The sequence below is a fragment of the Helicoverpa zea genome, chromosome 14 (assembly GCF_022581195.2).
Source record: "Helicoverpa zea isolate HzStark_Cry1AcR chromosome 14, ilHelZeax1.1, whole genome shotgun sequence".
Taxonomy (NCBI): Eukaryota; Metazoa; Arthropoda; class Insecta; order Lepidoptera; family Noctuidae; genus Helicoverpa; species Helicoverpa zea.
Window position 1 is genome coordinate 7139441 of NC_061465.1, and position 25771 is coordinate 7165211.

Consider the following 25771-nt stretch of genomic DNA (forward strand, 5'->3'; position numbering starts at 1 on the left):
TATTGCTTGCCATGACAGCCGACGCATTGTCGACCTCGCTGAAAGGTTTACTACGACCTCGTAAAACAACGTGTTCCCTTTTGGAGGTCAAAGCTTCCTTGATTGTTTGCAAAAGACAGCTATCGGCGCATCGATTTTATTGAACAAATTGGGGTCAATTTTGCAGGTTAGCTAGTTGTTAATGCTAATAATCTAGCTTAGTTATTCGGGTTATAGCAATACAATATAACGTACTGCCAATAGAGCTAAATTAACATTCATAATGAAGATTGACGATAGTGGTAATGAGATAACATAATAACATTTTATTTTATTTTTATTTTTATTTTATTTATTTGGGACAAAAAACAGTTACATGCTTAGCTTAATACAAACAGATCCTTATGTTTACATATTATTCTACAAAAATACACATAATTGCATGCAAAACAGTGTTATTATACATGTAACCCACACTATTGTCCACGAATTAATAAAGAAATTCAGTAGAAAAAAACAAACATACAGTGTGCATCGCAAAATAAAAAATTGAAGACTGTTATGAACATTGTCTGTTATTATGTTATCTCATTACCACTGATTGTAATAAATTGTATCCGTTTCTTCTTCCAAAACGGCATAAACACGGAGCCTTACGCCAGAGCTTTTTATAGGACAAAAATCCAGTTCTATTTTATATCTGGTAATAAATATAGTACGGATGAGTGTTGCTATCGCTACCATATATGCCCATATTATCCTCCTTACGAGAGGAAAGCGTCAGTGAAAGGAGACGATAAATTACGACGTAAACAGATCTGCGAGAGATATGAGCTGAAACTATATCGTCGGACTTGATATTGCAAAAGCAATAATGTATGATTTAGATTATCATAATCTATGATTATCGTAATTAATCACCAAATAAGGATTAATGGAGTGAGTAATTAGAGGAGGAACAATTAGGATTAAATTAAAAAGACAGGTGATGAATATCTCTCATTTATCGTCTGCTATTAAAATCCGCACACTGTACCAAATATCTACCTAAACTAATGTAATGTGTAACTGTCTAAATATGTACCAAATAAAAAAAAATCCTTCATAGCGAATAGCGAAAGTCAAAGTAACAGTTTTTATCTTTCTATCGGTATATCTAGTATAAAGTAGTTGTTGACTCTTCAATTCTATGAAACCAGCCACGGTACTCGTACAGAAACAATGACTAGTATCATAAAGTACACTTTTGACGTGTTTACTTCTTCGGAATGTTGTCTTTACTATAAATAGAACGGCTTTCATTACTACGTAGGTGTCGTGGAAAGCTTCAGTAATAAGCTTGACGCCTATTACATAACTGATATCTACCTTCAGTTAGGCGTTAACTTACGGCGGATCACACACTACCATGTGACTTACTCGAAGCTGTACACACACCTTTTTGATTTTCAAAACTTTCTGATGTGAGCTATTTGACAACATCGTATGGAAGTCCTATTCCCATTTGCTTTACAACAAATTGTATCGAAAACAGTCCGGCTGCGAGCTTCCATTTTAGAACTCCCCCAAAAGTTAGGATGTGCGTAGTGCAATCCACAGAGAATATGTTGAGGAATAACGATTTCCTCATGTGGTAGTGTGTAATCCACTAACGTAAACAAAAATACTACACAATTTTCTTCAGCTCTAAATAACATTAAGCCACTATAACCTGGTCGCCTAAAGGTAAGATGGAAGTCGTGGAGACCGGGAGTTTTTCGTTCATTCGTTCATTTCATGGAATGAATGAAAGAGCTGGTTGTGCTAATGAGTACACGACTAATTGCTCCAAGCAAAGCCAGAGAACAATAGCCGTACGTTAAAATACAAAGCTTTATTCTAGAATAGGAGACACAAAACTTTTCTTGAAAAACAACAATATTTTAAAATTATTTTTTACTGAATAAACTAAGCGTTATCTACTTCATGAAATACGTATACTTGAAAACTAATCTTGGATAATATTTTTGACTATGCATCACTTATCTGCATACCAAATTTCAACCAAATCGGTCCAGCTGTTTTCGCGTGAAAGGACAACAAACATACATCACACGAACAACAATATACAAGATGGCGTCAGAAACAATAATTTTTCTGTTGAAATTAATACAATTACCAACAACAGTAGGTACTCAAGATGGCAAAATACTAGTCTAGAAGTAAGGAGCCTTTACAAATATTACCTAATTCCATACAGCACTACCAAGCCAGGCAAATGTAATAGAAATAACCGAACACCGTTGTAGGTAGCTGTTTCGAGGAACAAGGGGGCTAATTAGAACTTGTAAGATGGTCGGAGTAACTAACAGTGAGGGCTTAGAACCAACTTGTGGCATTAGCGCGACAGTGCGGTGCTATACATAACAATCTATGTGTTAGTATACAACATAGGTATGCCTGAGAAAACCCGCCTTCACATTGTAGCCACGATTTGTGCCCGAAAAAGCCGCTCAGATTAAAATACCCCTTGTAAATTCCACGGTTTACTCGTCTTACGTAACTCTGTTGCAAATTAGAATTCTGTAGTTCTATTAGACTGTGAACACTTCTGAGTAAGAAGAAAATCCCATTTGACTATTAAATAAAATGTTATTGTCTACCTGTTTCTTATTCTAAAAGGAAATTTAACACGTTTGTATTTTCTACAGCAGTTGAGTATATTTCTTGCAATTTTAAACCAGTGTTTCTGACTGTTTCTTTTCTTTTTATTTCAACAGGTGACCACAAATGTCATGTTGTGTTTGTGGTTATCGCTTGGGGTTATACGATACAGGTTCATCTGATACTTTCTACGTTTCAATATCAATGGTTAATCGTGCTCTTATTTGCCATTAAATTATAGATTGAACTTACCACCTTGTCTAATCCATTGCAAATATCATCAGTGTGATCTACCACGTTTTTTGTGACACGTTTTTCTTCCAACCAAAATATTCAGCCACCAACAATCCCTGGAGAACTTTTATCCAAATTAAAAATTACTCCTCACGTTTTTCGTGTTACCAAAACAGAAGAACAAAAAAAGCTATCGTCAATAATTTATTTTCATTCGTATATTTGCCAATACGAATCTAAAGCCGTGCGTAAATTTTCACGCTTACGGTAACAAATATAAAAAATAACTACTTTTGTGTATGTTTTTCCGTCGTATCATCTAGAATGCATAAAACCTGCAACGAGGGAGGCTGGGGACCGCAATCCTCTACTCCTTCATTGATTTTACAGGTACTAAGAAAGCAATAGACTCGAACATTCAAGTAATTTTTCTTACCTCAATCAGGTTCTTAACTTTTTTATTCTCAAAATCTTTTATCGAAACGATGTTGGTATTATATGCCTTTAATTTGGGGTCATGAAATTTACAGCATTTTTATAAAAAATAATATGAAATATACAGACAATATTTTTGATGTTATTTGTTATGATCAATATGTTTGTTATTCGAATAATAACAAACATGATTAATGACAATTTCTTAACAATATACAAACATAACTATGTATATGACTGAATAATTCCTCGGTCCATTTAACTGACCAATGTCAGTTATTTATAAAATTCCAATTAAGATTCCCCAGCTTAAATTAAGAGATAACGAGAATATTAGGCGGTACATTTTAGCCCGAAATAATTTCACATCCAAGGAATCTCCATGCATTCTTGTTCAGAATCGTCATCATAATAATGCATACTTTCGTTTATTTCTTCAGTCTCAGTATTTTTATTTCACTCGTTCTGTCTGCTGTGCAACTACAGCTCTTAAAACATCAGAGATTACTGTGACAATTATCTGTCCCGTTCGTTACCTTATTGGGAGGATTTTCTTGTGCCATTGTTAAGGTAAAAAGCTTTGGCGTTTGATAATAAGTTAATGCGCCGTGTCTTGTGCATTCACAATTCTGATTCAACCACTGTTAGAGAATTGTTTTGTTCTGTGGGGTTAAAAGTAAGTTGGGGACATCTACAAGGGGACAATTCCTTCACAGAGTAAATTGAAAAAAATCGAAATTGTCTTTTTTTTTTAAATTACAACAACTGATTTCAATTTGATTGAAAATAATGAGAAATCGGTAAATATAGTTTTATAAAAGTTATAATATTACTTATATGACCGATGACTCAATAAATCAGAACGTCACTTCATTTAAGAATAATGAAGAACACTACAATTAGAAAAAAAAAAACACTCTCACGCTCTCTGAATTGATACTCTACTCTACGCCCAGAAATGTACAGTTGTGAAGATGGAACGGTTACACCAAAGGAAGAACAGAGCCATCTCTTCTTATTTAACTATTTTTATGACATTATTTTTAAAATGAAATGAGTTTTGTAGTTTTCATATTTATGGCGATGTCAAAAGGTCGTTTCAATTTTCCAAGATTTAATCTAGAAAGTACATTTTCTGAGTTTGGTTTATTTTAGTGCTACTTTTTTGTGGCCATTGACAAACTGGTATTGAAATAATATCTTTGTTTTGCCTCTGTAATGATTTTTTTCCTTTTAAAGGACACTTTTGCATCTGTGAAACCCCTATGGTTTTAGATTCAAGTTCTAATGTGTATTATAATTAATCATGTTGTCTATACTATTATTGCAGTCTTGTGCATATGAGAGAGTTCTTTCTCCAGCCTAGGAATGGCTTAAATTTTGCCTACAACTATTGATTAAGATGGAATACACCGATTATGAAAAATTATTCATTATGAATTACATGCAACAGTGTACTTTCGGTAAGTACTTTAAAAACGACAAAATATTAAAAAAAAAAAAAAAAAAAAACTTAAAACAGTTGTTTCAGAAGTTAGCGAGTTACTCCATCGTCCTATTCTTTGAAGATATAAAGAGTTTTTGGTCTCAAAGGATAAGCTCACGTCTCGTTACTTTAATTACAGCTTTGCTGGCTGCCTATTGTGAGCTGAGAAGGTCTAAGTAAGCTGCATGGTAACTATAATAAGTACCTGATATCTAAGCACAGATTAGATTCAAAATATTCTACGTACAGTATATATGTAGGTTAAAAATTTACAAAATAAGCCCTATAAAAAAAGATCTTTTATTTCATTGCTACAATAAAATATATTTATTTCATCTTATTTATTTTTTAAATGTATTATTAAAACTATTAAAACCATTGTATGGAAAAGTACATTATTATGCTCTCGATACATACATACATAAGTTTGTTCTTTATTTATTATCCCAAAAAAACATTCTTTGAAAATTTTACGAACCTAGTTTTTTATGTAAGAAATGAAAGTTCATATTCAAATTATGATAAGAATAATATTACGAACGTTAATAAAATTTTAAGACTTTCAAACACTAAAATATTCCTTTGTTCTTTTATAAGTTATGTAATTTTACTATAATGGCGTAATGGCGTCCACGGCCGATTTCGGCCACGGCGGCTGTTCTCATTTAAGGAGATCAGCCAGCATTTGCGCAGACACAGGTGCACTCCCTATTCCTTCACTCTCATAACCCAATGGGAAGGCAATCCGGCACGACCGGAAAGAGATCAGGCGCAGGACCGACATTTACGTGCTCTGCGATGCACGGGTGAATCAATCACCAACTTCCAGACTACGGGCTGCTTTTTGAAAGTTTAAGAAAACCCTCAAAGCGATTTCGGCCCGACCCGGGAATCGAACCTGAGACCTCGAGCACAGCAGCCGCGCTTGCGACCACTAGACCAACGAGGCAGTCTATTAATAATTTTACTATACGAATAATATAAAGAAATTCATAGCATATTGATCAGACCTATCATAAACTTATTCGTATACATAATAATAGCTGCCTCAGAAATGTATATAAAGATAATACTTTGGCGTTGTCCGTCGGTAGCTTGTATCAAGTCCAGAATTACTTGGCCGGTATCTTTGGCCAACTTTAATGAAGTTTCCCTTTTATTACGCGAGTCTTAACCCCAAGGATCTCTGTGTTTATGATCCTGTTATAACTTTAAAGAGATTGCACCAGCGAAGTAAGGGTTAATTTTTTATTTACGTCCTTAATGAGATTCGGTTATTTTGTTTTTATATGTAATGCACGTCTCAGAATAATCACTTTACTCGTAACATGAGCGGAATTACATTAAATGTTAATGATCTTGCTTGAAAAGATTGAAATAGTGAAAAAATATATTATTGCTCTTTCAATCAAACAGCCTGGGAAAACATTTATGACTGTTCTATATTGCTGTTCAGTAGTTTTACCCTAAAGAAAATCCTACCGTGAACTTGCATTTCACCCTCATATCGGACATAATTCGGAAATGCAATTTCCATAAATTTTACACCCTGTGAGCAGAGTCCCCATCCGAAAAGATTGGACGTGACCACATGATAGGTATTATGGAGACCTCTATTACTGCGCTCCGCAGCTTTTCAAGTAAATATTTAATAATTTCAAGTAAATATTTTGAAAATGCAATCAAAAAGCTATTCAGCTCCGAGGAAAATATCCTTCAAAACGAGCATTCTGTACTTAATAATTTAAAGAGATTTTTCATGAATGACAAATTTTCAATGTGCATCCACCGGGACATACATTTTCATGAGAGTAACTGGGGAAGTGCGGTCGTAACAAACCAAATAAATTATAAAAAGAGATCTCGGGAAGGAGACAAGGCTTTCCTTGGGACAAGTCGTAAATTTAACGGTCGAAGGAATCCTTATTTCCCCCGGCTATTCACGTGGTTGAGCTAGCAAAACTATCTCCTTTATGAGTAATAGAAAAAGCCTGTTACCACTAAAATATTAACCGCCGCTGCTGGCGCATAATTCCATTTCGCATAACGTTCAGCGTATATTCAAATAGTCTTTACGCCTTTCGTGTTTTCTGTACTATCGTGCATTTTATTAACAACGAGCGTTTTTTACCCCGCCAACATCAAAGGTAATCCCAAATGTTCTATTAAAACGTAGCTCTGTATGTAACTCCCTTAATTAACGCAGTCGATCTTCCATTTGCTTCAGAAAGCTGCTCCATTGTACAAAATTTGTAACGTAGTAAAATTCTTCGACCGCAACAGAATTACCACGAAATTATGAGAATAATTTAATTAAGACATAACAGCACCTTTAATACCGATTAGTCACACGATCCGTGGTTTGGGCGTACTGGGTAATTTGAGATCTTAATGGGTTTACTGCGGCTTTGGTCATACCTCCTCCTCCGCACTGACCAATCACGAGCGCAAGCCTTGGAGCTTCGACGGCTTCACTGATTCATCATGTGATTAACACTTAGTTGTATTCTCAGTTAATTTACCCACGTTTGCTATTCGGTGTTTAATCAATGTTTCATTAGGAGACTCTAATAATCGCCCATCATAACCTATAAAACAGGAGCTGATGTCAGTAATTTAATATAGAATTTCCCCTTCATTAGGTGCTTGCTTTGATCAAAGAGATTGCTTACAGAGAAATTGTTTTGTTTTCATAGCAAATAGCATTAGTCTTGTCAGTTACAAATGTTGGCTATTACTGGAATATTTTATTATTTTTTAGCATGGAAACAAGTAATTTATATAATGTAGCGGAGTCTAAGACAAAGCGGAGCCTACTAGCCGTCACAGCGGGCGTGCTAATAAGCCCCTTACGTCAGTTGACTCAAAGCTAGTATTATTTTTCTTAAAGATAGCATTGCGGGAGTTTTCAATGTAATTGCCCCGGTTTCTTCAAGAGGCTGACAGCTCAAAGGCCAGTCAGTGACGTGCTCATTGTCGGAACGCCCACGGTTTACCTTATTCAAAGTTTGCGGGTTTTTTTTCTTTAAATATTCACCGGGAGTCAGTCGGTAATACTCGGTAATAAGTATTTTATTTGCCGTATTTTGTGTAAATTCAGTTTTAGCACTAAATACTGCAGCTTTGAAAGTTAGGAATATTTTATTTCTATACGACTCCAAAATATAAACTCTCTGAATATTTTCACTGCTGTATCGTTGAAATGGAAATAGCTTTGTAATTTATTACTTAATTCCTCTTGCTTTTCCTTTAAAAATGACCAAAATTTTGCTAACAACCTTTTATTATGTAAAATTGTAGGATACTGTGATAATTTCTTAATGGTTCATCGGTACCGTGTACTACGGATAGAAAATGTTCCAATAGTCATAAAACTAAATTGTGGTTGTAAAATCGTGTAATTAGTGAAACTAATGGTGGTAATCGACTTCCATATGAAAATTACAATCGTAAACTTTTTCCGTCATAAATGTTTTAAAAGCTTTCATAAAATTAAATTGTTTTGATGATTTTACAGGAACATAATATTATTTGAATAATGAATCAATGAATCAACATTATTTGGCTTATGTTAGTAATGTTATCGATTCACTTTGTTCGTATTTCCTTAGGTAAATCGTATGACAAAATATACAAAAGGACAAAAAGTGAGACCATTCTTTCCTCTTGGGTAACCTGATATTGCTCATTCAGTTGTTTTCTGGCTGTTTGGGTATAAGATTACAAGCAATTTATTTCAATATGGCAATCGAATTTACGAACGCAGTCGGATTGTTTAAGGAGGCCATTTTATAGTCGACAAACTTTTATTTTATTTTAAAGTCCTCTCTTTTTATGTGCATATGCTTGAGCAAACATTATGCATATTTGTGAGACGTCTGTGCTTATGTCAGAAACTTGTCAATTTCGACACTTATTAGTCGTATCGAATTATAACATGCTGTTAGTAATTGAATACTCTTTATGGGTAATTATGTCAATGAGCATACATGTTCACGATTATGGCTTGATGTTGCAAGAAATTGAACATTGAAACTAGCCCGAGGCAAAAATATTTAAAGCTTGATTTTATTTCTACCCTGTAAACGAGATGCCAGCAGTACTTACCTTTCAAGTAAAGGTCAAAAGTTGTCGCATATCAGGCTTCCAACTTTTTCCGAGGAACATTATAAAACTCTAACAATAGAGTCTATCTAAACTCCTAGACCTTTTGAGACGTTTTTCGAGAATATCGGTTATCGGTGCAATTATCGATGGCGGGCAATGGCGGCCGCAAGATTGCTATCTCCGGATAGGTTGGTTTAATCTACAGATTTATGGGTCCAGCTACCACACTTTAATCCGTTTACTGTGAAAAACCAACTCGGATTTATTTAACAAAAATTCTTGCTTTGTGATTTTTCTTTCAGTGTTTGGTTGTTGTGAAACTGGTTTTTGAGTTTTCGTTTTATATACTGCAGTTCACTGTTCATTTTGTGTACGTGATTTTCCACTAAGTCCTATATTTTAATTTATCTTTGATATATTTGGATAAGTGATTTGGAAAAGCCTTGTATACGCAATGCAAAATCATCAGCCTTTGTAACATTAATTACATCTAAACATCTTTATTTTCAGATGCGATTTAAACCAGCTAAAACTATCTAAATTATAGCCCAAAACGTTAGTCTGCCAATTCATGGTTATCTATTATAAACGTAATAAAAAAAAATATTAATGATTGCTTAACATTCCTTCCAATCAAGCTCGTTTTATATGGTGAAGAGCTTATGACACCCCCATATTTGGACGTCTTAACGAATTACAATTAAAACCAATTAAATTGTACCCATTAGTTGTTAACTAACAAATCCATTAGTAAGTTTAAACTATAAATAACTCCAAAAGGAGATAGAAACACACCTTTTATATTTTTTGTTTAATCGTGATCAGTTTTTGCGCCTCAAAGTGGCAATAAAGATTAGATACACTTCTGCTTTTTAAAAAGCTGTCTTTTTGGACTGTTTAGTTGGCTGCCTACTTTTTCCTACCATTGTAATACATAAAACAATCATAAACTAAGCGATAATTGTCGAATTTGAAGTCCAAAAGTCAGATTGGATTATGTATACCTAAGAAATAAATGCGATAGGATTCAAATTTTCTTTATAGGTACAACTATTACAAAACTTTATTTCGTAACTTTCGAAATTCAATATCATATTTGTTTTAAATGCATGTTTTATGCACAAGACGTTGAAAAGGTTTTCCATCAAGACTGAAGCTATGCACCTTATAGTTAGAATGATTAGCATGCATTACCTCTATGATTTAAGCCTGTTACTATCGTACTAACCACCTATTTGTAAATTACAAAATCTTGTGTTATGGAATGATTTAAGGACGCTTAGTAATGAGAAATTCTATTGGCAATTTTAAATACGCATGGGTAATGAGAAGCCGTAAGAGAATGATTGCCTTTTGCTTAAAATTCTTAACTAGAATTTTATCTTCTTTGCATTCAAGGAATCATAATTCTTGGGTTTTGTAGCCAATAATTGAAAAAAAGGTCAGTCATTCATGGAATCCATGAACTGTGTAACTATTGTAGCTGTAGTTAGATAATTTCCCATTTATAGCACAGTGTGCTCAATGTTGACACTACCTACACATATGAGACTGTATTTTACACTATATTTGAAAACATCCATTCCAGTTTTATTTACAGGGTTGCAGCTGCATCGGCAATTGCAAGGCCGCAATAAAAGCGCATGTGGGTGTATAAAAACAAAGGCAATAGACGAATAGCAGATCAATAGTGAACGAAAATTACGCTTTAGATGAATGCGGGTAAAATTGAAAATGTTTGCGGGAGCTTGCGTCGGATTAGAACTTGAGTGCGTTTTATTGGAATATGGTGATATTTGAGAGCTATTTTTGTTCAAGTACGGTGGATATTGACAAACATTTTTTGTCGACGGGTTGTGGGTATGTAGACGTACGATTTTCATGACGATACAAAAATATTAACCTTTTTCATTACCCTTTCAATATCGTTATCATCATTCCGATTTATAAACCAGTTAAATTTATAAACCTCTATGAAAAGGCCATGTAGAACATAGTTGGTCAATGATGGTTGTGGTTCAGTGAACTTTTCATTTCGACTAAGAACAATGAAATTAGCAAAACTATATATTATTCACTCAGTGGGCACCACATCATACAATACGATAAATGATGACTGTCAAAACACAAAACAAACTGTTAGTTAAAGCCTTAACTTAAAAACAACATTATTGGAGTCTTCAATAAACATACGCTCACGAAACCTCCGATGGCATAACAATTTAATTTTCAAAAATACGCCTTTAGCTTTTTGCTCAAAAACAAAACACGCTCTTGAAGTACCGGTGTGGTATAATTCTGATGACTTAATAAGACTCGATGTCCAGAGGTTAACAAGAAAATTACACGAGTACAGCCTACCTTACTGAGATGTACTGAACAAACAGAATGTCGTAATTATTTTATGTAGAGCAATTTAGTTGTGTTGTACAAAAATGCCGCTTATGATCCTAAATTGCCAGTGAAAAAGTTGGACAATGCAAGTCGTGTACCTACCTGAGTTAGTTTGAATTTTATGCTCTTTTATTATGGTCGGCATTTTGCTATTCTTATCCATGTCAACATTAGTATAAAAAAATGTCAGTTTGCTTATTAATATGTAGCATTCTCATAAGCAGGCAATCTCTTCTTGCAATTCTTTTTGCTTCCATGAGGATGCGAGTGAAACAGAAGGTAGTAAATAAATCGAATACATATTGGAGAAAGACTGTTATGCCAGGTAATTACAGATTTTTTAATATTTCAATATGATTTTCAAATAAAATGACCAATTTTATGACTTACTCTTACAAAAAATAATAACAGTAATCTCTCTCCAACCTTACTGCTGCCCGGTAATGGAATTAAGGATTTACAATACATGCACGCTGTTGCAAATAATTAAGTTTTAACGTACCTACCTAAATGTTTCTCAAATATTTTAAACAAAAATATAAAAATGAACCGTCGATATTTAAAAGAACAGTAATTTGTAGCTTACCAAAGAGGTGAAAATATGAAGGTAATCATTATCCAAAACAGCTAGTTATTTATCTTGTACACCTTACAACAGATTGAAATAAATTGAAGAAACGATAATTATTTTACATTCAATCCAGCGGCTGTCGTCTTCGATTCGTCGATATAATTATTTTCTTCCGCTTAACTAGCGTCGAACAAAGACAATCTGACAAGGTGGGTTCTGTTTCTTCGACCCGAAGCGTTGTCCCGTGAAATTGACAGATGTTCAAAATAATAACAGAAAGTTACAGTCCAACGGGTACGCCTGAACATAATTGGGTTGCCAATGGCCTCAAATCAATTTCGAAATAACAAAAATCAACGAACAAAAGTTAAAATACGAGCATTGATATTCAGTGATTGGAAAATAATACAATTAGGTTTAACACACACCTACAATATTGTTTCATCTATCAAGATCTACCTTTGAACACGATTATAAATAGCAAAAGGATATAATGATAATGCTTTAGTCACTACCCAAACTACAATACATGATCGCAAACAGTTTAAAATGTTAAAAATATAAATTAGCAGAGCGTGGTTTCGATCCACGGACCTCTGGGTTATGGGCCCAGCACGCTTCCACTGCGCCACTCTGCTTACATGAGAATCCTGTGAATAGTTTCTACCGTACACGTGAGTGATGCAATGAATCCAAAATATTGTACAAGTATCAAACATTTCTTTAGATTACAAATACATTGGTGAATATACAAAAAGTAATGTTAGCAGAGCATGGTTTCGATCCACGGACCTCTGGGTTATGGGCCCAGCACGCTTCCACTGCGCCACTCTGCTTATACGATATCCCTGTGAATAGTTTCTTCCATACACATGACTGATGCAATACACACAAAATATTGGACGAGTCAAATATATCTTTACATTACGAATACATTGGCGAATGTACAAAAATTAATATTAGCAGAGCGTGGTATCGATCCACGGACCTCTGGGTTATGGGACCAGCACGCTTCCACTGCGCTACTCTGCTTACATGATAGTCCTGTGAAACAGTTTCTTCCATATGTATGGCTAATGACACATATAGTAGCAAATATATAAAAAGTAATGTTAGCAGAGCGTGGTTTCGATCCACGGACCTCTGGGTTATGGGCCCAGCACGCTTCCACTGCGCCACTCTGCTCATATAGTATTCTTGGAAATAAATTCTTCCATAGACAAAGCTTCTGCAATATACACAAATGTATAATGTTATTCTTATCTAAATACTATACCACTTCTAATGTAACCTTTATTCCATGAACTCGGTTAAATAAAACGTAACTTGCAGATCGGGGTAAAGGAAACAATTAAAATATCTTCGTAGCTTCGTGTAGCGTTTAATACAATAAATAAGATAAGCTATCTGGGCTAGGCTTGTAATATGGCAAAGTTCCAAAGTAACCAAGTTGTACCAAGATTCAGAAACTTGGAAGTTTTTAGTAATGAATGCTGGAACATGTTGAGCACATAACCTAAAGATACGTGTATCGAAATCACGTTTATGTAATTTAATATTGTATAAGTAAATTATGAGTAGAAGCAGTAATTATTTAAGTTTACTCGACGATGATACAGATTTTGGAACCTTAAGAATTTTGTATGTTCTTTAGATTTTTTTAATGTACTAAATTCTGGTCATTAAGTTGGGTGGACTCATAAGACAGAGCTCTGCTAATAATATGGCATGGCTAACAAAATGACTAGATATTACGTCAGCCATGGGTATGGAAGTAATATTCGTCAGGGATATCGTGTAAGCAGAGTGGCGCAGTGGAAGCGTGCTGGGCCCATAACCCAGAGGTCCGTGGATCGAAACCACGCTCTGCTATCATTGCTTTTTGTATATTCACCAATGTATTTGTAATCTAAGGAGGTGTTTCATACATTTTTAACATTTTGGATACATTGCATCAGCCATGTGTATGGAAGAAATTATTCACCGGTATATCATGTAAGCAGAGTGGCGCAGTGGAAGCGTGCTGGGCCCATAACCCAGAGGTCCGTGGATCGAAACCACGCTCTGCTAATGATTATTTTGCAAATTAATATTTTGAAATCTTTTAGAATGTTCATAAAATAAATTGAGTAATTTGATGTGCTTAGGTTTTTTTTATGTGAAGAGAAAACAACTAGTTGTTATTTCTTGACAAAATAATTTTTTGACAGTTAATTTCGAAGAAAAGAAACATTCCTACAGCATTTTAAGTTTTTTCCTGTGTTAACCACCTAAAATCTTATTTATTTGCTTACTTACAATGTTTAATTACCCAATAGCTTAAAACTATTAGCATAAAGACAACCGACTATTACGTAAAGGTAGACGGGCGAACCAAAACATTGGCCCTTTTTTCCCGTCGGCAAAAATCACTGGGCAAGTTTTTTTGACCGTCCATTTATGGAACCAATTTTATTAGGGCAACAGAAGGCACCGGCAATTTTATAAGACTACTACAACAATAGTTTATGATGCTTAGCGTTGTTTGAATAGGATGACGTCATAAAGTTCAAGGAAGTAAAAGACACCGCGGCCAAGCGTACCTACGAAGGTTTTTTGACTTTGTGCCTGTATTGTATTGCCCATGATTCTGGCAAGTCCGTTTTTGCGTGGCTAAAGCCGCCACATTACATCAGGGGGCATCATTATTGAATCGTCTACGTAGCGACCACCCGCGTGGGACACACGGACACGCACTTGGAAGCACTTGTGTGTCAGCTCCCCCATAAGTTGTTGCGAGAATTTTGCAAAAAAAACAAACAAGATTGGCAGAAATAGGTTAAGGGCGCCCGTGGTGAGTGATATTATCACACGCCATAATTTACTGTCAGTTCTCTCTCAAGTGTGTTTTTTAAATACACACAAGTTACTGTATAATGGTTTCGTAGTAATGATATAACGTAGAAAAACAAAAGAAGGCTACAACACAACAGTAATTTGTTTTTAAATATCCCGAATGAAGTTTATTGTGTCCCAATATAGAACTGTCGGATCTTACGTGATCCCAATTTAAAAGCTGCAGAATAAGAAACTTCTTTTGTCAGAATTCTCACAATTACTTCATTGTGGGGTCCGCGTTGTGTGTCCACAATCGGTCTAGTCGGTGGTCGTCGGATTCTGGTAACAATTAGTTAAAAACCAATTCGAAGTATCTAATGCTCGCGGGCCGCACATCCAGTAATTCACTGGCATATTCGTTGGTGGCCGCCGCCGGGACTATTCCAAATATTTCACAAATTGCAAGATTGTTCGAAGCGCCACGACATCACGACGCGATACGGCGACGAACCACGGAAATGTCAAAGATCGATCGTTTAGCGATGCGATGAGTTTTTGCATTCTGATAGAACAACGGAGCCTTCCATAATTGTAAATAACTGAGACATAAAAACGCAAATTAACCCTTAAGTTTAACACAGAAAATGAATCCTTAAAATATGTGTTTTTATCACAATGCCTACAAATATTTTCAAGAAACACATGACCTCATTTCGTAATAACAACCAGTTTTTGTCATAAATTAAATAAGTAATTTCATCTTACATGTAACATGTACAGTAACCGTTAAGATTTGAACTTCACCAACTTTGCTGGTATACTATGCTAACACTAGAAGTCTTACAAAAAAAAAATAACATGACTAGACAGACAATTTAAGCTAGTTTTATTGTAATATGCTCTTTTATTTTATTTGGAATTTTCTTTAACAAAAACAGAAAATAAAAATAAACTCACTTATGTATATTATTAGTGAGAAGTGGCAAGTAACACTTTGCCACAGAAATCTCAACATTCTATAACAAAGTATGAATGAAGCTTAAACCTTGTAAGGATTAATTTAGTACTTTATTTATTGGCAAACATCTTTAAATAGAGCTAGTGTATAATCTCAACAATGAATGCCTCTCATAAATATAACACATTCATATTGCGCAACCAAGATAGTTTTCACCGAACAAGATCTTAGCTTAATCTCCCACATGTGGTACACAAATACTGCAACAATAAATAACAAAAGATCCACAAACTAATGTTAGCTGCTGTCCAGTGCTCAAGATTCCACCACGGCTTCATTACATTCTAAATAATGACTTCTGATGGAAGTTTTCAATACTCCCCGCTTGGAATAAATCAAATAACTCCGTTGGATTCGCTGTCGTTGGCAAATGTGTCTCCATTCATGAAACGACGACGGATTAGAATGGTATGGAGATGAAAACCGTGACGAGATTTTAGTCATTCAGTTTTCGTGATGAATAAAACTTAATTTTGCATGTTTTTTCAGAGTTGCAGCAACTGCGCGTTTTGCAGTTTTATGTTGGTGACTGAGTTCAGTATGTTCAGCGAAAATGTTACTAAGAATTCTGTGGAATTTCTATTACTTTAATAAAGACTACCTACTAAATTAAGTCTTGGCCTCTCAAGTTAAGCTAAAAAACTAGTTCCAACTTTTTGTCCGCGTATCTATAACATCAATCTTATACGAGTCATGAAAAATACATGGCGTGGCCCTTTTCTAAAGTTTCCAGTCATTGTAACAACTCCACGACATTTTTTTCCATGACAGACACAGACAGGTTCGGGCAAAAATAGTCTGGACTGCGATCGGGTACGTACCGGGACAATACATTCATTATTGAGATGCGAGAGAGCACAGCTGCACTAGTCACTACCGCGGACACGCACAGAAAGCTAGATATTAAACGACGTTGAGCAAACCTTGTAAGTGTCAGTACTTATTGAATTAGGTTTAGCGGGATTTATGTTCGGATTTTATGATGCTTAAAGACAATTGTTGGCAGGAAGAATACAATTTTCGTAGGGATCACACTGGCCTTTTTGAGTGTCAGTTTTTATGCACGTGGACACCCAAGCTTAGCTAATAGATTCACGTCTAAAAAGTTTAAGAAATGCGGTCGAAAAAGAAATGATGTGCCTATAATAGCCAATTTTTAAAAGCATTCTTAAATCAAAAGTAAATAACAGCTTACACGAAACATTTAGCTGAATTCAAACATTAATAACCTCACACGCCCATTTCTTACCTATAGAAAATATCCGTCTAAATATAACCGCCATAATATCAGAAACATTTCTTTATATCTCGCAATAGTAGAACCGTGGAACGTCATTCTATCGGCAAGGCGATCTCCAAGCAAAACGAAATAAAAGCTTAAAGATCACCGTTCGCCGACCAAAATAGTGTTGGACTCTATTCAAAACTCTTTGGAATTACTCCACTATTTGTTACCATCGCCCATTCAGTAAGTCAACGCGTCACTGTAATTTGTTGCTACAAGAATTCGACAGTTATTAGGCGAATAAAAATTTTTAACGTAACGTTAGGCTGTGGTGTATGTTTACATTAAATCCGCTGGAACGCCAATGGCCTAAGTTATTTATTACACATATTAATTTTGATGATTTGAAGCAAGCATTTTAATATGGTGGCTATTTGTAGACAGTTAAACACGAAATGGTTGGATATATTGAATGCGATTGAAAATATATTGAAAGCGAGAACACATTTAGAACTTTATTGTTTTTCTCAACTTAAACACTCACTCATTTGAGTTATTCGTTTTGTTTTATCAAGACTTAGGTCTAAGCAGAAATGGGAGAGGAAAACATGAATTAACTGAAAACAAAAACGATTACATTTCTATAAAAATAAAGTCATAATTTATCTTTCCCATATTACATTCCATCGGTCACTTTTATATTTCTTCCAGAGATATTATATTGAATAAAGAATAATAAGAAAGATAAGACCATTTAATATTCTATAAAAATGAAATATCCTATCTTTGTCTCTTTGACTGACTGGAAACAATAGCTCAAGATAACTTATCTGCTTAAAAGAAAACATTTTTCATTTAAATATCAAAGGCAAAGATACTGAACTTTTACGACATTAGTTCAGGCTTGCTCTTTTTCTTAAGCAATACGTTATTTTAAGAAAACAACAAAAAAGACTGCGGTAAGTGAAAAAAGAAGCGCAGTCGAAGTCGTGCCTGGGATGTTATGTCCCGGCAGAGCTGCACTGACATTCTACACATTAATTACGAACCAAAGCCAGACCACAAACGTTAAACAAAAGGTAATACACTCGGCACTTAATCTGATTCGTATTATTGCAGTCGTAACGCAACATTCCCCTGGATTTATTACAAAAGAGCTGTTAAGAGCATTTTCCACTGAAGACGGCATCGGCCGTTTGGATCAGCAAAATGAAGCATTAGAATGTTTTAAACGAAACATGATTTATCGAAGCGGCCCTTGGTTTAAGAGTAAGCATTCGCTTTGATGCTTACGCGAAATGTAGCTTCGTGCAAAATGGTATTCTAGTTTCACACGCAACAAATGTGCTCATTATCTGATGAACTTTGCGAAGCAGCGCGCCCAACAAGTAGATTAGGCAGAGTAGCAGATGCGGCATTTGAATACATTTTAATATTTTCAAGTCACATACCTACACATACGTAGGTACGCTCATCATCTTCCATTGCTAAAGATAAGTTAATAAGGAGTTGAAATGCCTGAAATGACCTATTCAAAAATTACATACCTATCTTAGTATTTTGTAAGCTAAATCATTGACACAATTGAGTCTAACATATTAAATAGTAAACATTAGTTATGTCACGAACTATCATCCTCCGAGCCTTTTTCCCAATCTTGTTGGGGTCGGCTTCCAGTCTAACCGGATTCAGCTGAGTACCAGTGCTTTACAAGAAGCGACTGCCTATCTGACCTCCTCAACCCAGTTACCCGGGCAACCCGATACCCCTTGGTTAGACTGGCGTCAGACTTACTGGCTTCTGACTACCCGTAACGACTGCCAAGGATGTTCAATGACAGCCGGGACCTACAGTTTAACGTGCCATCCGAAACACAGTCAATGGTGTCTAAGATATACTTAGAAAGTACATACAAACTTAGAAAAGTTGCATTGGTACTTGCCTGACCTGGGATCGAACCCGCGCCCTCATACTTGAGAGGTTGGTCCTTTACCCACTAGGCCACCACGACACTCCACTAGGCCACCACGACACTCGAACACGAACTATACAAAACTGTCACGAACTATACAGTATACAAATGTGATAAATAATACAACAAAAGCAAAACACAATCACTCCTCCATAAAACCTAAAAAAGTCAATAAACGATGCAACAAAAAGTCGATACACAAAGCTCGTAAATCGTTGTTCACCTCTGGGCATTGTTGGTCTGTGTCCCCTGCGTGTCGTCGCGGTTCGATCCCGATCGACATCGTATATGGGAGCTTCGATGCTCTGCATTGCCTCTCCCACTGATATCATTAATGCACAACGGGAGATTGTGTTGCGCAATCAAACTTAATTACCCCCGCAATAACTACGGTACTTTTTGCGAACTTACAAAATGAAGTCGTGTGAAGATTTACACAAAGAAAAAAAAACTAATCGACAAAAATATCAATTATTCTTTCTTATCAGAAATATTGTAAAGAAAATTACAACTGAACCGAATAACTCAGGCTTTGTTAAAGCAAGCCAATGAAATGGAATAATTTCAAGCAATTTTAATAACAACGATTTCAACCTCTTTTCTATGTATTTTTAAAGCTTGCGTTCAAATAATAGCGGTCTTGCAAATTCTAATTTGTGTAAACTGCTCGGGGGCAGTTAGAATTAGATCGCGATCGATTTTAAAACTCACTTCCACATAATGATGTTCAGCTGAGCACAACATGCTCTTCGAATGGAAATTGTGCCGAATTACGTAAATTATCTCAAATTATCGTCTGACTTGGTTACTGTGGATGCTACCCATCATCAGAGGAAAGCATTAAGGCTTGCCTTGAGGCAACCCGTCGCGTGACAGCAGCGAAATATTAATAATTATGATAAGTAATTACGGTCGATCAGATTCTTACGGACGCACGATTCTTATTTTATGCAAATAAGGTTTAATTTGGCAAAAATTAAAATTGCTTTTTTACGTTACGGAGAATTCATAAGCGATTTTAAATTGCGCTATGAATTTTGTACCGAAATTGTTATTTTGTTGTGTTTACAAACAAGTCCGTGATCAAAAAGGAAATTTAAAATTTTACGTCGATGTTTACAATGTTGTAGGGAGGCACCTACGCGATAAAATAAAATGTTTTTTATTCCTCGCTATCTATCAACTCACAAAACAAGTGCAAAACAATAATTCTCGGCATAATTTTCACACAGACTTACGCATAAATTGTGTCAGCGCAATATGATATTAGATACCTGTTTTGAAATCACGCAATTTATTTATTACATTCGTCGAACTTTAACAATAGTGGTGTTCTCATACGAACTGCCTGTTCCCATGATAAATAATACGGAAACCAAACAGTTTTGAAACAAGAACCTTCCAAAGAAATGAAAATAAAGTGTAATCAATATTGTCACTGGTAAAATGCTCACGATAGATGCTTAGCTCTTTAATACGATATCTAATATTTTTATTTGTGTGGTCTAAACGTCATTATGTGACGAAGATATACTTACAACGTGGCGGCCGCACGAGGATTATGGTCCCATCTCAAATTTTAAAAGAGAAAAAGTTTAATGTAAAGATCACTGACAAATTTGTAACAGAACAATGAATCGGATATTAAAGTATCCTCTTTCATGACACGGGCGAGCGGATGGGCAGGTAAGGTTGCGGTCAGAGTGACGTGAGAAGCGCACTCAAGGATCCTAATGAAGCTCATTGCGTGATCACTAACAATTACTTCCTTTTTTAAATCATTAATTTAACAAACCTTACAAGCACAAAGTACTGTTCCTTTTTATTTGTTCCGATAGACTTAGAGATAGTGTTTTACTGCCTGTATACCTCTATCTAAGTACTAAGAATTTACCTTGTCGTGGTACCTTTAAAGCTTTTCCAAAGTAGTACAAAGCACGTACCAAACGTGCGTGACATCTAGTAGTCTCCAGCAAGATTACAGTCGTTGTGGAATAACTTAGCAGTGCTGAACTATCGACGGCGTCCTTCGACCTACGCTCGCCGCATCGCTCATCGCTCCGCTTAATGCTTTGCGCTCACGCGACGCGACCGCTTGCGAACCTCTCGGTGGTGTTAAATGTATCCGCCTGCTTGTATCAGGTTACCGTACCGAAGGCGTGGGCATTGACATGTCCAACTTGTTTTGTTTTGTTCACTCGACCATCGTAAAGGTTGACTTTCTACGCGCATCGACGTGACGTCCTCCCCGGTTGAATTACTTTAAACTTTATAGGAGACGCCTGTCAAATGTCACGTCGAAGCACTGTTGTCCCGTTACGACGCTGTGAACAGTAAACTCCGTGTTCTATCAGGAAACTATTCATATTATGATCGCGTTATTCGAATTCGAACACGCATTAAACCAATTCGAGCGACAAAAATTGATGTTAAATTGGATCGGTTCATTTTGTGTCGAAATAATTAAATTTCGTGTTGCCACTAAATTATTTATTCGCACATTCGAATTAATGTAGTCGTAATTTCTGGGCGCATCGGAATTATTTATTTCTGCGTAAAATGTCACTCCGTTGAAAAATAATTACGGTTGTGTTGGGCTCGCGTCATGCTGGGCCGACACGGTCCTTCAACGGATTATTAAGATGTTCAAGTGCAGTGCGCATTTAGCGGGTTGTCTCTCATTGTTGGCGGACCAAGATATGCCAACGATAATCGGAATGACCCAACCCGGAGCGACGATTCATTTAATGCTTGTCGATTTGAATGCGAAGGAATATCACATGGTCATAATTAATATTTGTACTTCTTCTTTATAACTTTTTTATCCAAGAGAAATCATATTTTTGCGATATAATAAATAATGTGCTTCTGCGTTGAAAATGCCTTCTATATAATGTAAACTGAAATATTTTTTTAATTCGCTCCGCAGCAATTATAATGGATAATATTCAGCAAAAGCACGTATTTTATCCTACGCCTAGATCACGTTAATCAGTTTTATGGCTTAAATTATAATTTTTGAGCGCCTTTTATATACTGCAGTTATGATTATATTTTAATGGCGTCATAAATATCTAATGTTTTCATACCACCATGCATCATTTATGAGCTATAGTATCTAATAAGGGCAAGGAACTTTTAGTTGCAACAAAACGCCACCACGCGGCGCCACAAGTGCGTGAGACCAATCTATTACTTAGACTGTAATATTTTTATTGTATTTATAAACTTTATTAGAATGACATAAGGTTGAAAATATGTTGGCGTATGTAGTAAACGTTGTAAGGCAAAGTAACACTAAGTACCGCTCTTGAATACATATTCGGTTATTATGTTGATAAAAACTGTCACAACATGGTTGGAACTAAGTCGGGACACGGAGGGAATACATTTGAAAACCCGTTATGTGACAGGCAACATTGTGATGATGTCATTTGCCAACGTAATGTCCTAATTATGTCAATATATTCTATGTAAGTAAGTACATGTTTTACATTTGAATTTCAATTTGAGAAATTACGACGAGATGTAAATGATATTGAATTCAAACGCATTTTTATAAGAGCTCTATTACTATTCAATTTTAGACTGCCCATAGACTAACTTTACAATACCTTCCAGCTCTAAAATATGGGTATACTATCTACATATCCACATCATTATTTATCTACCTATTTAATTGAATTGTAAACCAACACTTTCAATTTCAGAAACAATAAATTCAATTTAAGAAACAATATTGCTTCAAATTCATTCTTCAAACAAAATAGCTCGGCGACAAACATGAAAACTTTAGCCTTCAATTTCAACTTTAAATAAAAACAATCTGGACTTCATAAGGCTCGTACATCACCGTGAACAAAGAAACTCACAAATTGTTATCGCAAGGAATAAAAATGCAGCATCAAGTCTAAACCATACCTCCCTTTATGAAATCCACTGCTTACTTATTCAATAAACGTTTACAGTGTGGGAACGAAATATAACCCACTTTGTTCTGAAGAAACTACAGCTATTTGTCAATGTGCATCCGTATTCTGGGAGTTTGGATTTGAATTTAGCTGTAGCAAGCTTTTATTTACGTGTTTAGCTTGTAATAGTCAGTTTCTGAGTAATTTTGACAATTTTTCATACAAGCGTAGCTAATATGGCAACGGGCCACATAATACAAGTTTTAAGTAATGGTCAAGTAATTGTTACTAATTAATATAGACTTGTGATAGTAACTCCCACATAAGTGTCAAAATACATTAATTAGGCAGTATAATTAGGCATTGTGACACCGACTTAAAAATCTTTAGGTTAGTTTTTTGTTGTTGTTTTTAATTGGTGTACATAATAAAGAGTATATCTATCTATAATTAGGATGTAATGAGTATTTGTTAACTAAGCGTGTTAACTTCTACTGTAATATTTTTCTCCTGCAAAAACAGATTGCAGAAAAACACTTAACCAAGATTAGATCCATAGCGAGTAACCATTTTCTCCCACAACGAATTTAATTTGAGTCTTCCCGAACATTAACTCCCACAAGTTATCCACACACGCCACTTCAAAAATTCCAAGAGATGAATATAGTCTGGGACCTACAGTCGTACATATGTCAGGTACACCGCCGTGTGACAAATGCGGCACCATCACTACCACACGGAACACATCAGGAGCATTACATCTAAATTTCACAGCCGTACAGCTCCCATAAACAAATACCACCTATTCGGGGAACAATTTCACGCCCTATTTTACCCCTACGAATTTTCTAGTCCGGCAGTTGAAAATTTCACGTCGCGACTCCAACAGCCTTTGTGAGGATTTTTTATTACACACCATTTTAGTTTCCGTGAATAAATGACCTCCATACTTTATTCAATTTAATTTTCCACAGTTGAAATAAGTTGCTTAATTTATTTCTGGAATGCTATATTATACGCAATTATTCGCTGTGGCTACTGTAAATAATGAAGATACGAAAGCAATTAGTCCGCGCGGTTTCATAATGCACTTTATAACAATAACAACATTAAAGATTCATGACTCGAAATGGGAAGACGTGGTCTATTTTAAAATAAACAGCACTTGTTATACAAGGTGTTGATTTGCATTTGTGCCATAGTTCAGGAGGAGGACATACAATACGTAAATAATCGATTGGAATTACAGTAGATGGGAAATACCTAATATGCACTGCTTTTTTTGTCATTGTAATATCATGGTATTTCCGAAGTAATCCAATTTTATGAATGAAATTTATGAGTGATTGTTGCGTATGCTTTGTGTTTGCGTTTGTGTGAGGGTGCAGCACGGTTTTAACGCCAGTAACATACGCGCCAAGTTTAAATAAGGCTAGATGACATTTACGGAATTCCGAAAAAAAATTAAAGAAAAAAAATTACGTACCAATTTTTTTATTGATTTGGGTCGAGAATCATTAGCATAATTACCTCCTTGAATATGGCACTGATGCAAATCAACAGCTTGTATTGAACTATAAAGTTTACATTGTTATGATTAATGAAAATTGAACGTTCTGTTTAATTGGTAACAATAAAGCTTTAATATTGAGTGGCTTATAAATAAAATCGGTAGTTTATTGTTTGAATACAGAAGCTGGCTGTTACAGGTCCGATATCTATAAATAGACAATATTGAAAATGATCTTTAAATAAATTGTGTGGGCATATCATAGTCTTTTCAATCAATAAATAGATTTCCCCAAAGTAAAACAACAGCACTCGTCTATCCCAGCACGAACTTGAAGAAAGTAGTGGGGGCTAGACTGGATGCGGAAGGCGAAAATTGCATTTTCAATCAAACTACAGCGTGAAGACTGAGTTGAAATGTTCGATTCTCACATATGTATACATACACACGTAAATACTACGGTAAAGAAAAACCAATGAGGAAAATGAAAATGCGATCAAAATTAAACGGAACTATATTGCTTAGTTGAATTATGTCGATTGATAATTTGAAAATATTTGCAATTGTTTGTAGTGGTAGTAAAAATCAGAAAATAAAACGGGGTATCGAAGTGGTAGGTCACTGGGTTGAGGTGGTGAATTAGGCAGTCGCTCTCTGTAAACGCTGGCATAGTTGGGAAAAGGGGAAAAATGATAGTACATTCAACAATTTCAGTTTTAAAAGCCTACCTCACGTCAATACCCATTTACTTCGAGTCTGACGTTTTAATCGGACAGATGTGGCGAAATCCAACTGTGAGTATTGAAGTTCCTTTAGAGACTTCATTTCTTTCGTAATAGCATCAGATCTTATTTTATTTATTGTTGAAATACAAGAAGTAAAAGATACTCTACAATTTTGGAAACGGTAGATGATATATCCCAGAAGCACAATAAAAATAAATCTACACTAAAACAAATTTTACATCTTCAGAAGCATGTTTTAATTTTACATTTATTAAGAAAAATATTTTTCCAAAAAGTGCAAATGAATATTAGATATACCTACGATAGGATTTCCAAAAATCTGGATAAGATTTTACTTACAAATGATTACTTTATTTCCAGTCACTTCCCTGAGTTTTCCATTATGTATTAACATAAATTATTGTTCATTCATTATTTTAATAAAAATATAACCATTGTTAATACCTTTGTTTTCTTTCTCCGATACTTCAAACTGCACTGGTGAATTGGCTAACATTTCTAGCTGCATTTTGTTTCCGTGTCCACCGCAGTGAGCGGTAGATGCTCTCCGCAGGACGCCACTCTTCGACTAAGTGATTTTATTTGTGTCCACATTCCGATGTGTATCAAATTACGCGGCCCTGCAACCAGCTGCTTGATCGATTGTCTGCTGCCTCGCTAAAACCACTATATTGACTCAAATAATTATCTCTGGGAAAACGTGCGGTATGAATTTATTTGTAG

At 35.3% G+C, this 25771-nt stretch overlaps 5 non-coding genes across 5 annotated transcripts; 2 read left to right on the plus strand and 3 right to left on the minus strand.

The window, feature by feature from the left end:
* Positions 1-12415: 12415 nt before the first annotated feature.
* Trnam-cau lies at positions 12416-12487 on the minus strand. Its single transcript has one exon. It is a non-coding gene; the product is annotated as a tRNA-Met (tRNA).
* Positions 12488-12613: 126 nt separating this feature from the next.
* On the minus strand, positions 12614-12685 carry Trnam-cau. The gene has a single exon. It is a non-coding gene; the product is annotated as a tRNA-Met (tRNA).
* Positions 12686-12962: 277 nt separating this feature from the next.
* On the minus strand, positions 12963-13034 carry Trnam-cau. Its single transcript has one exon. It is a non-coding gene; the product is annotated as a tRNA-Met (tRNA).
* A 615-nt stretch (positions 13035-13649) lies between these two features.
* Trnam-cau lies at positions 13650-13721 on the plus strand. The gene has a single exon. It is a non-coding gene; the product is annotated as a tRNA-Met (tRNA).
* Positions 13722-13847: 126 nt separating this feature from the next.
* Trnam-cau lies at positions 13848-13919 on the plus strand. Its single transcript has one exon. It is a non-coding gene; the product is annotated as a tRNA-Met (tRNA).
* The last annotated feature ends 11852 nt before the right edge of the window (positions 13920-25771 follow it).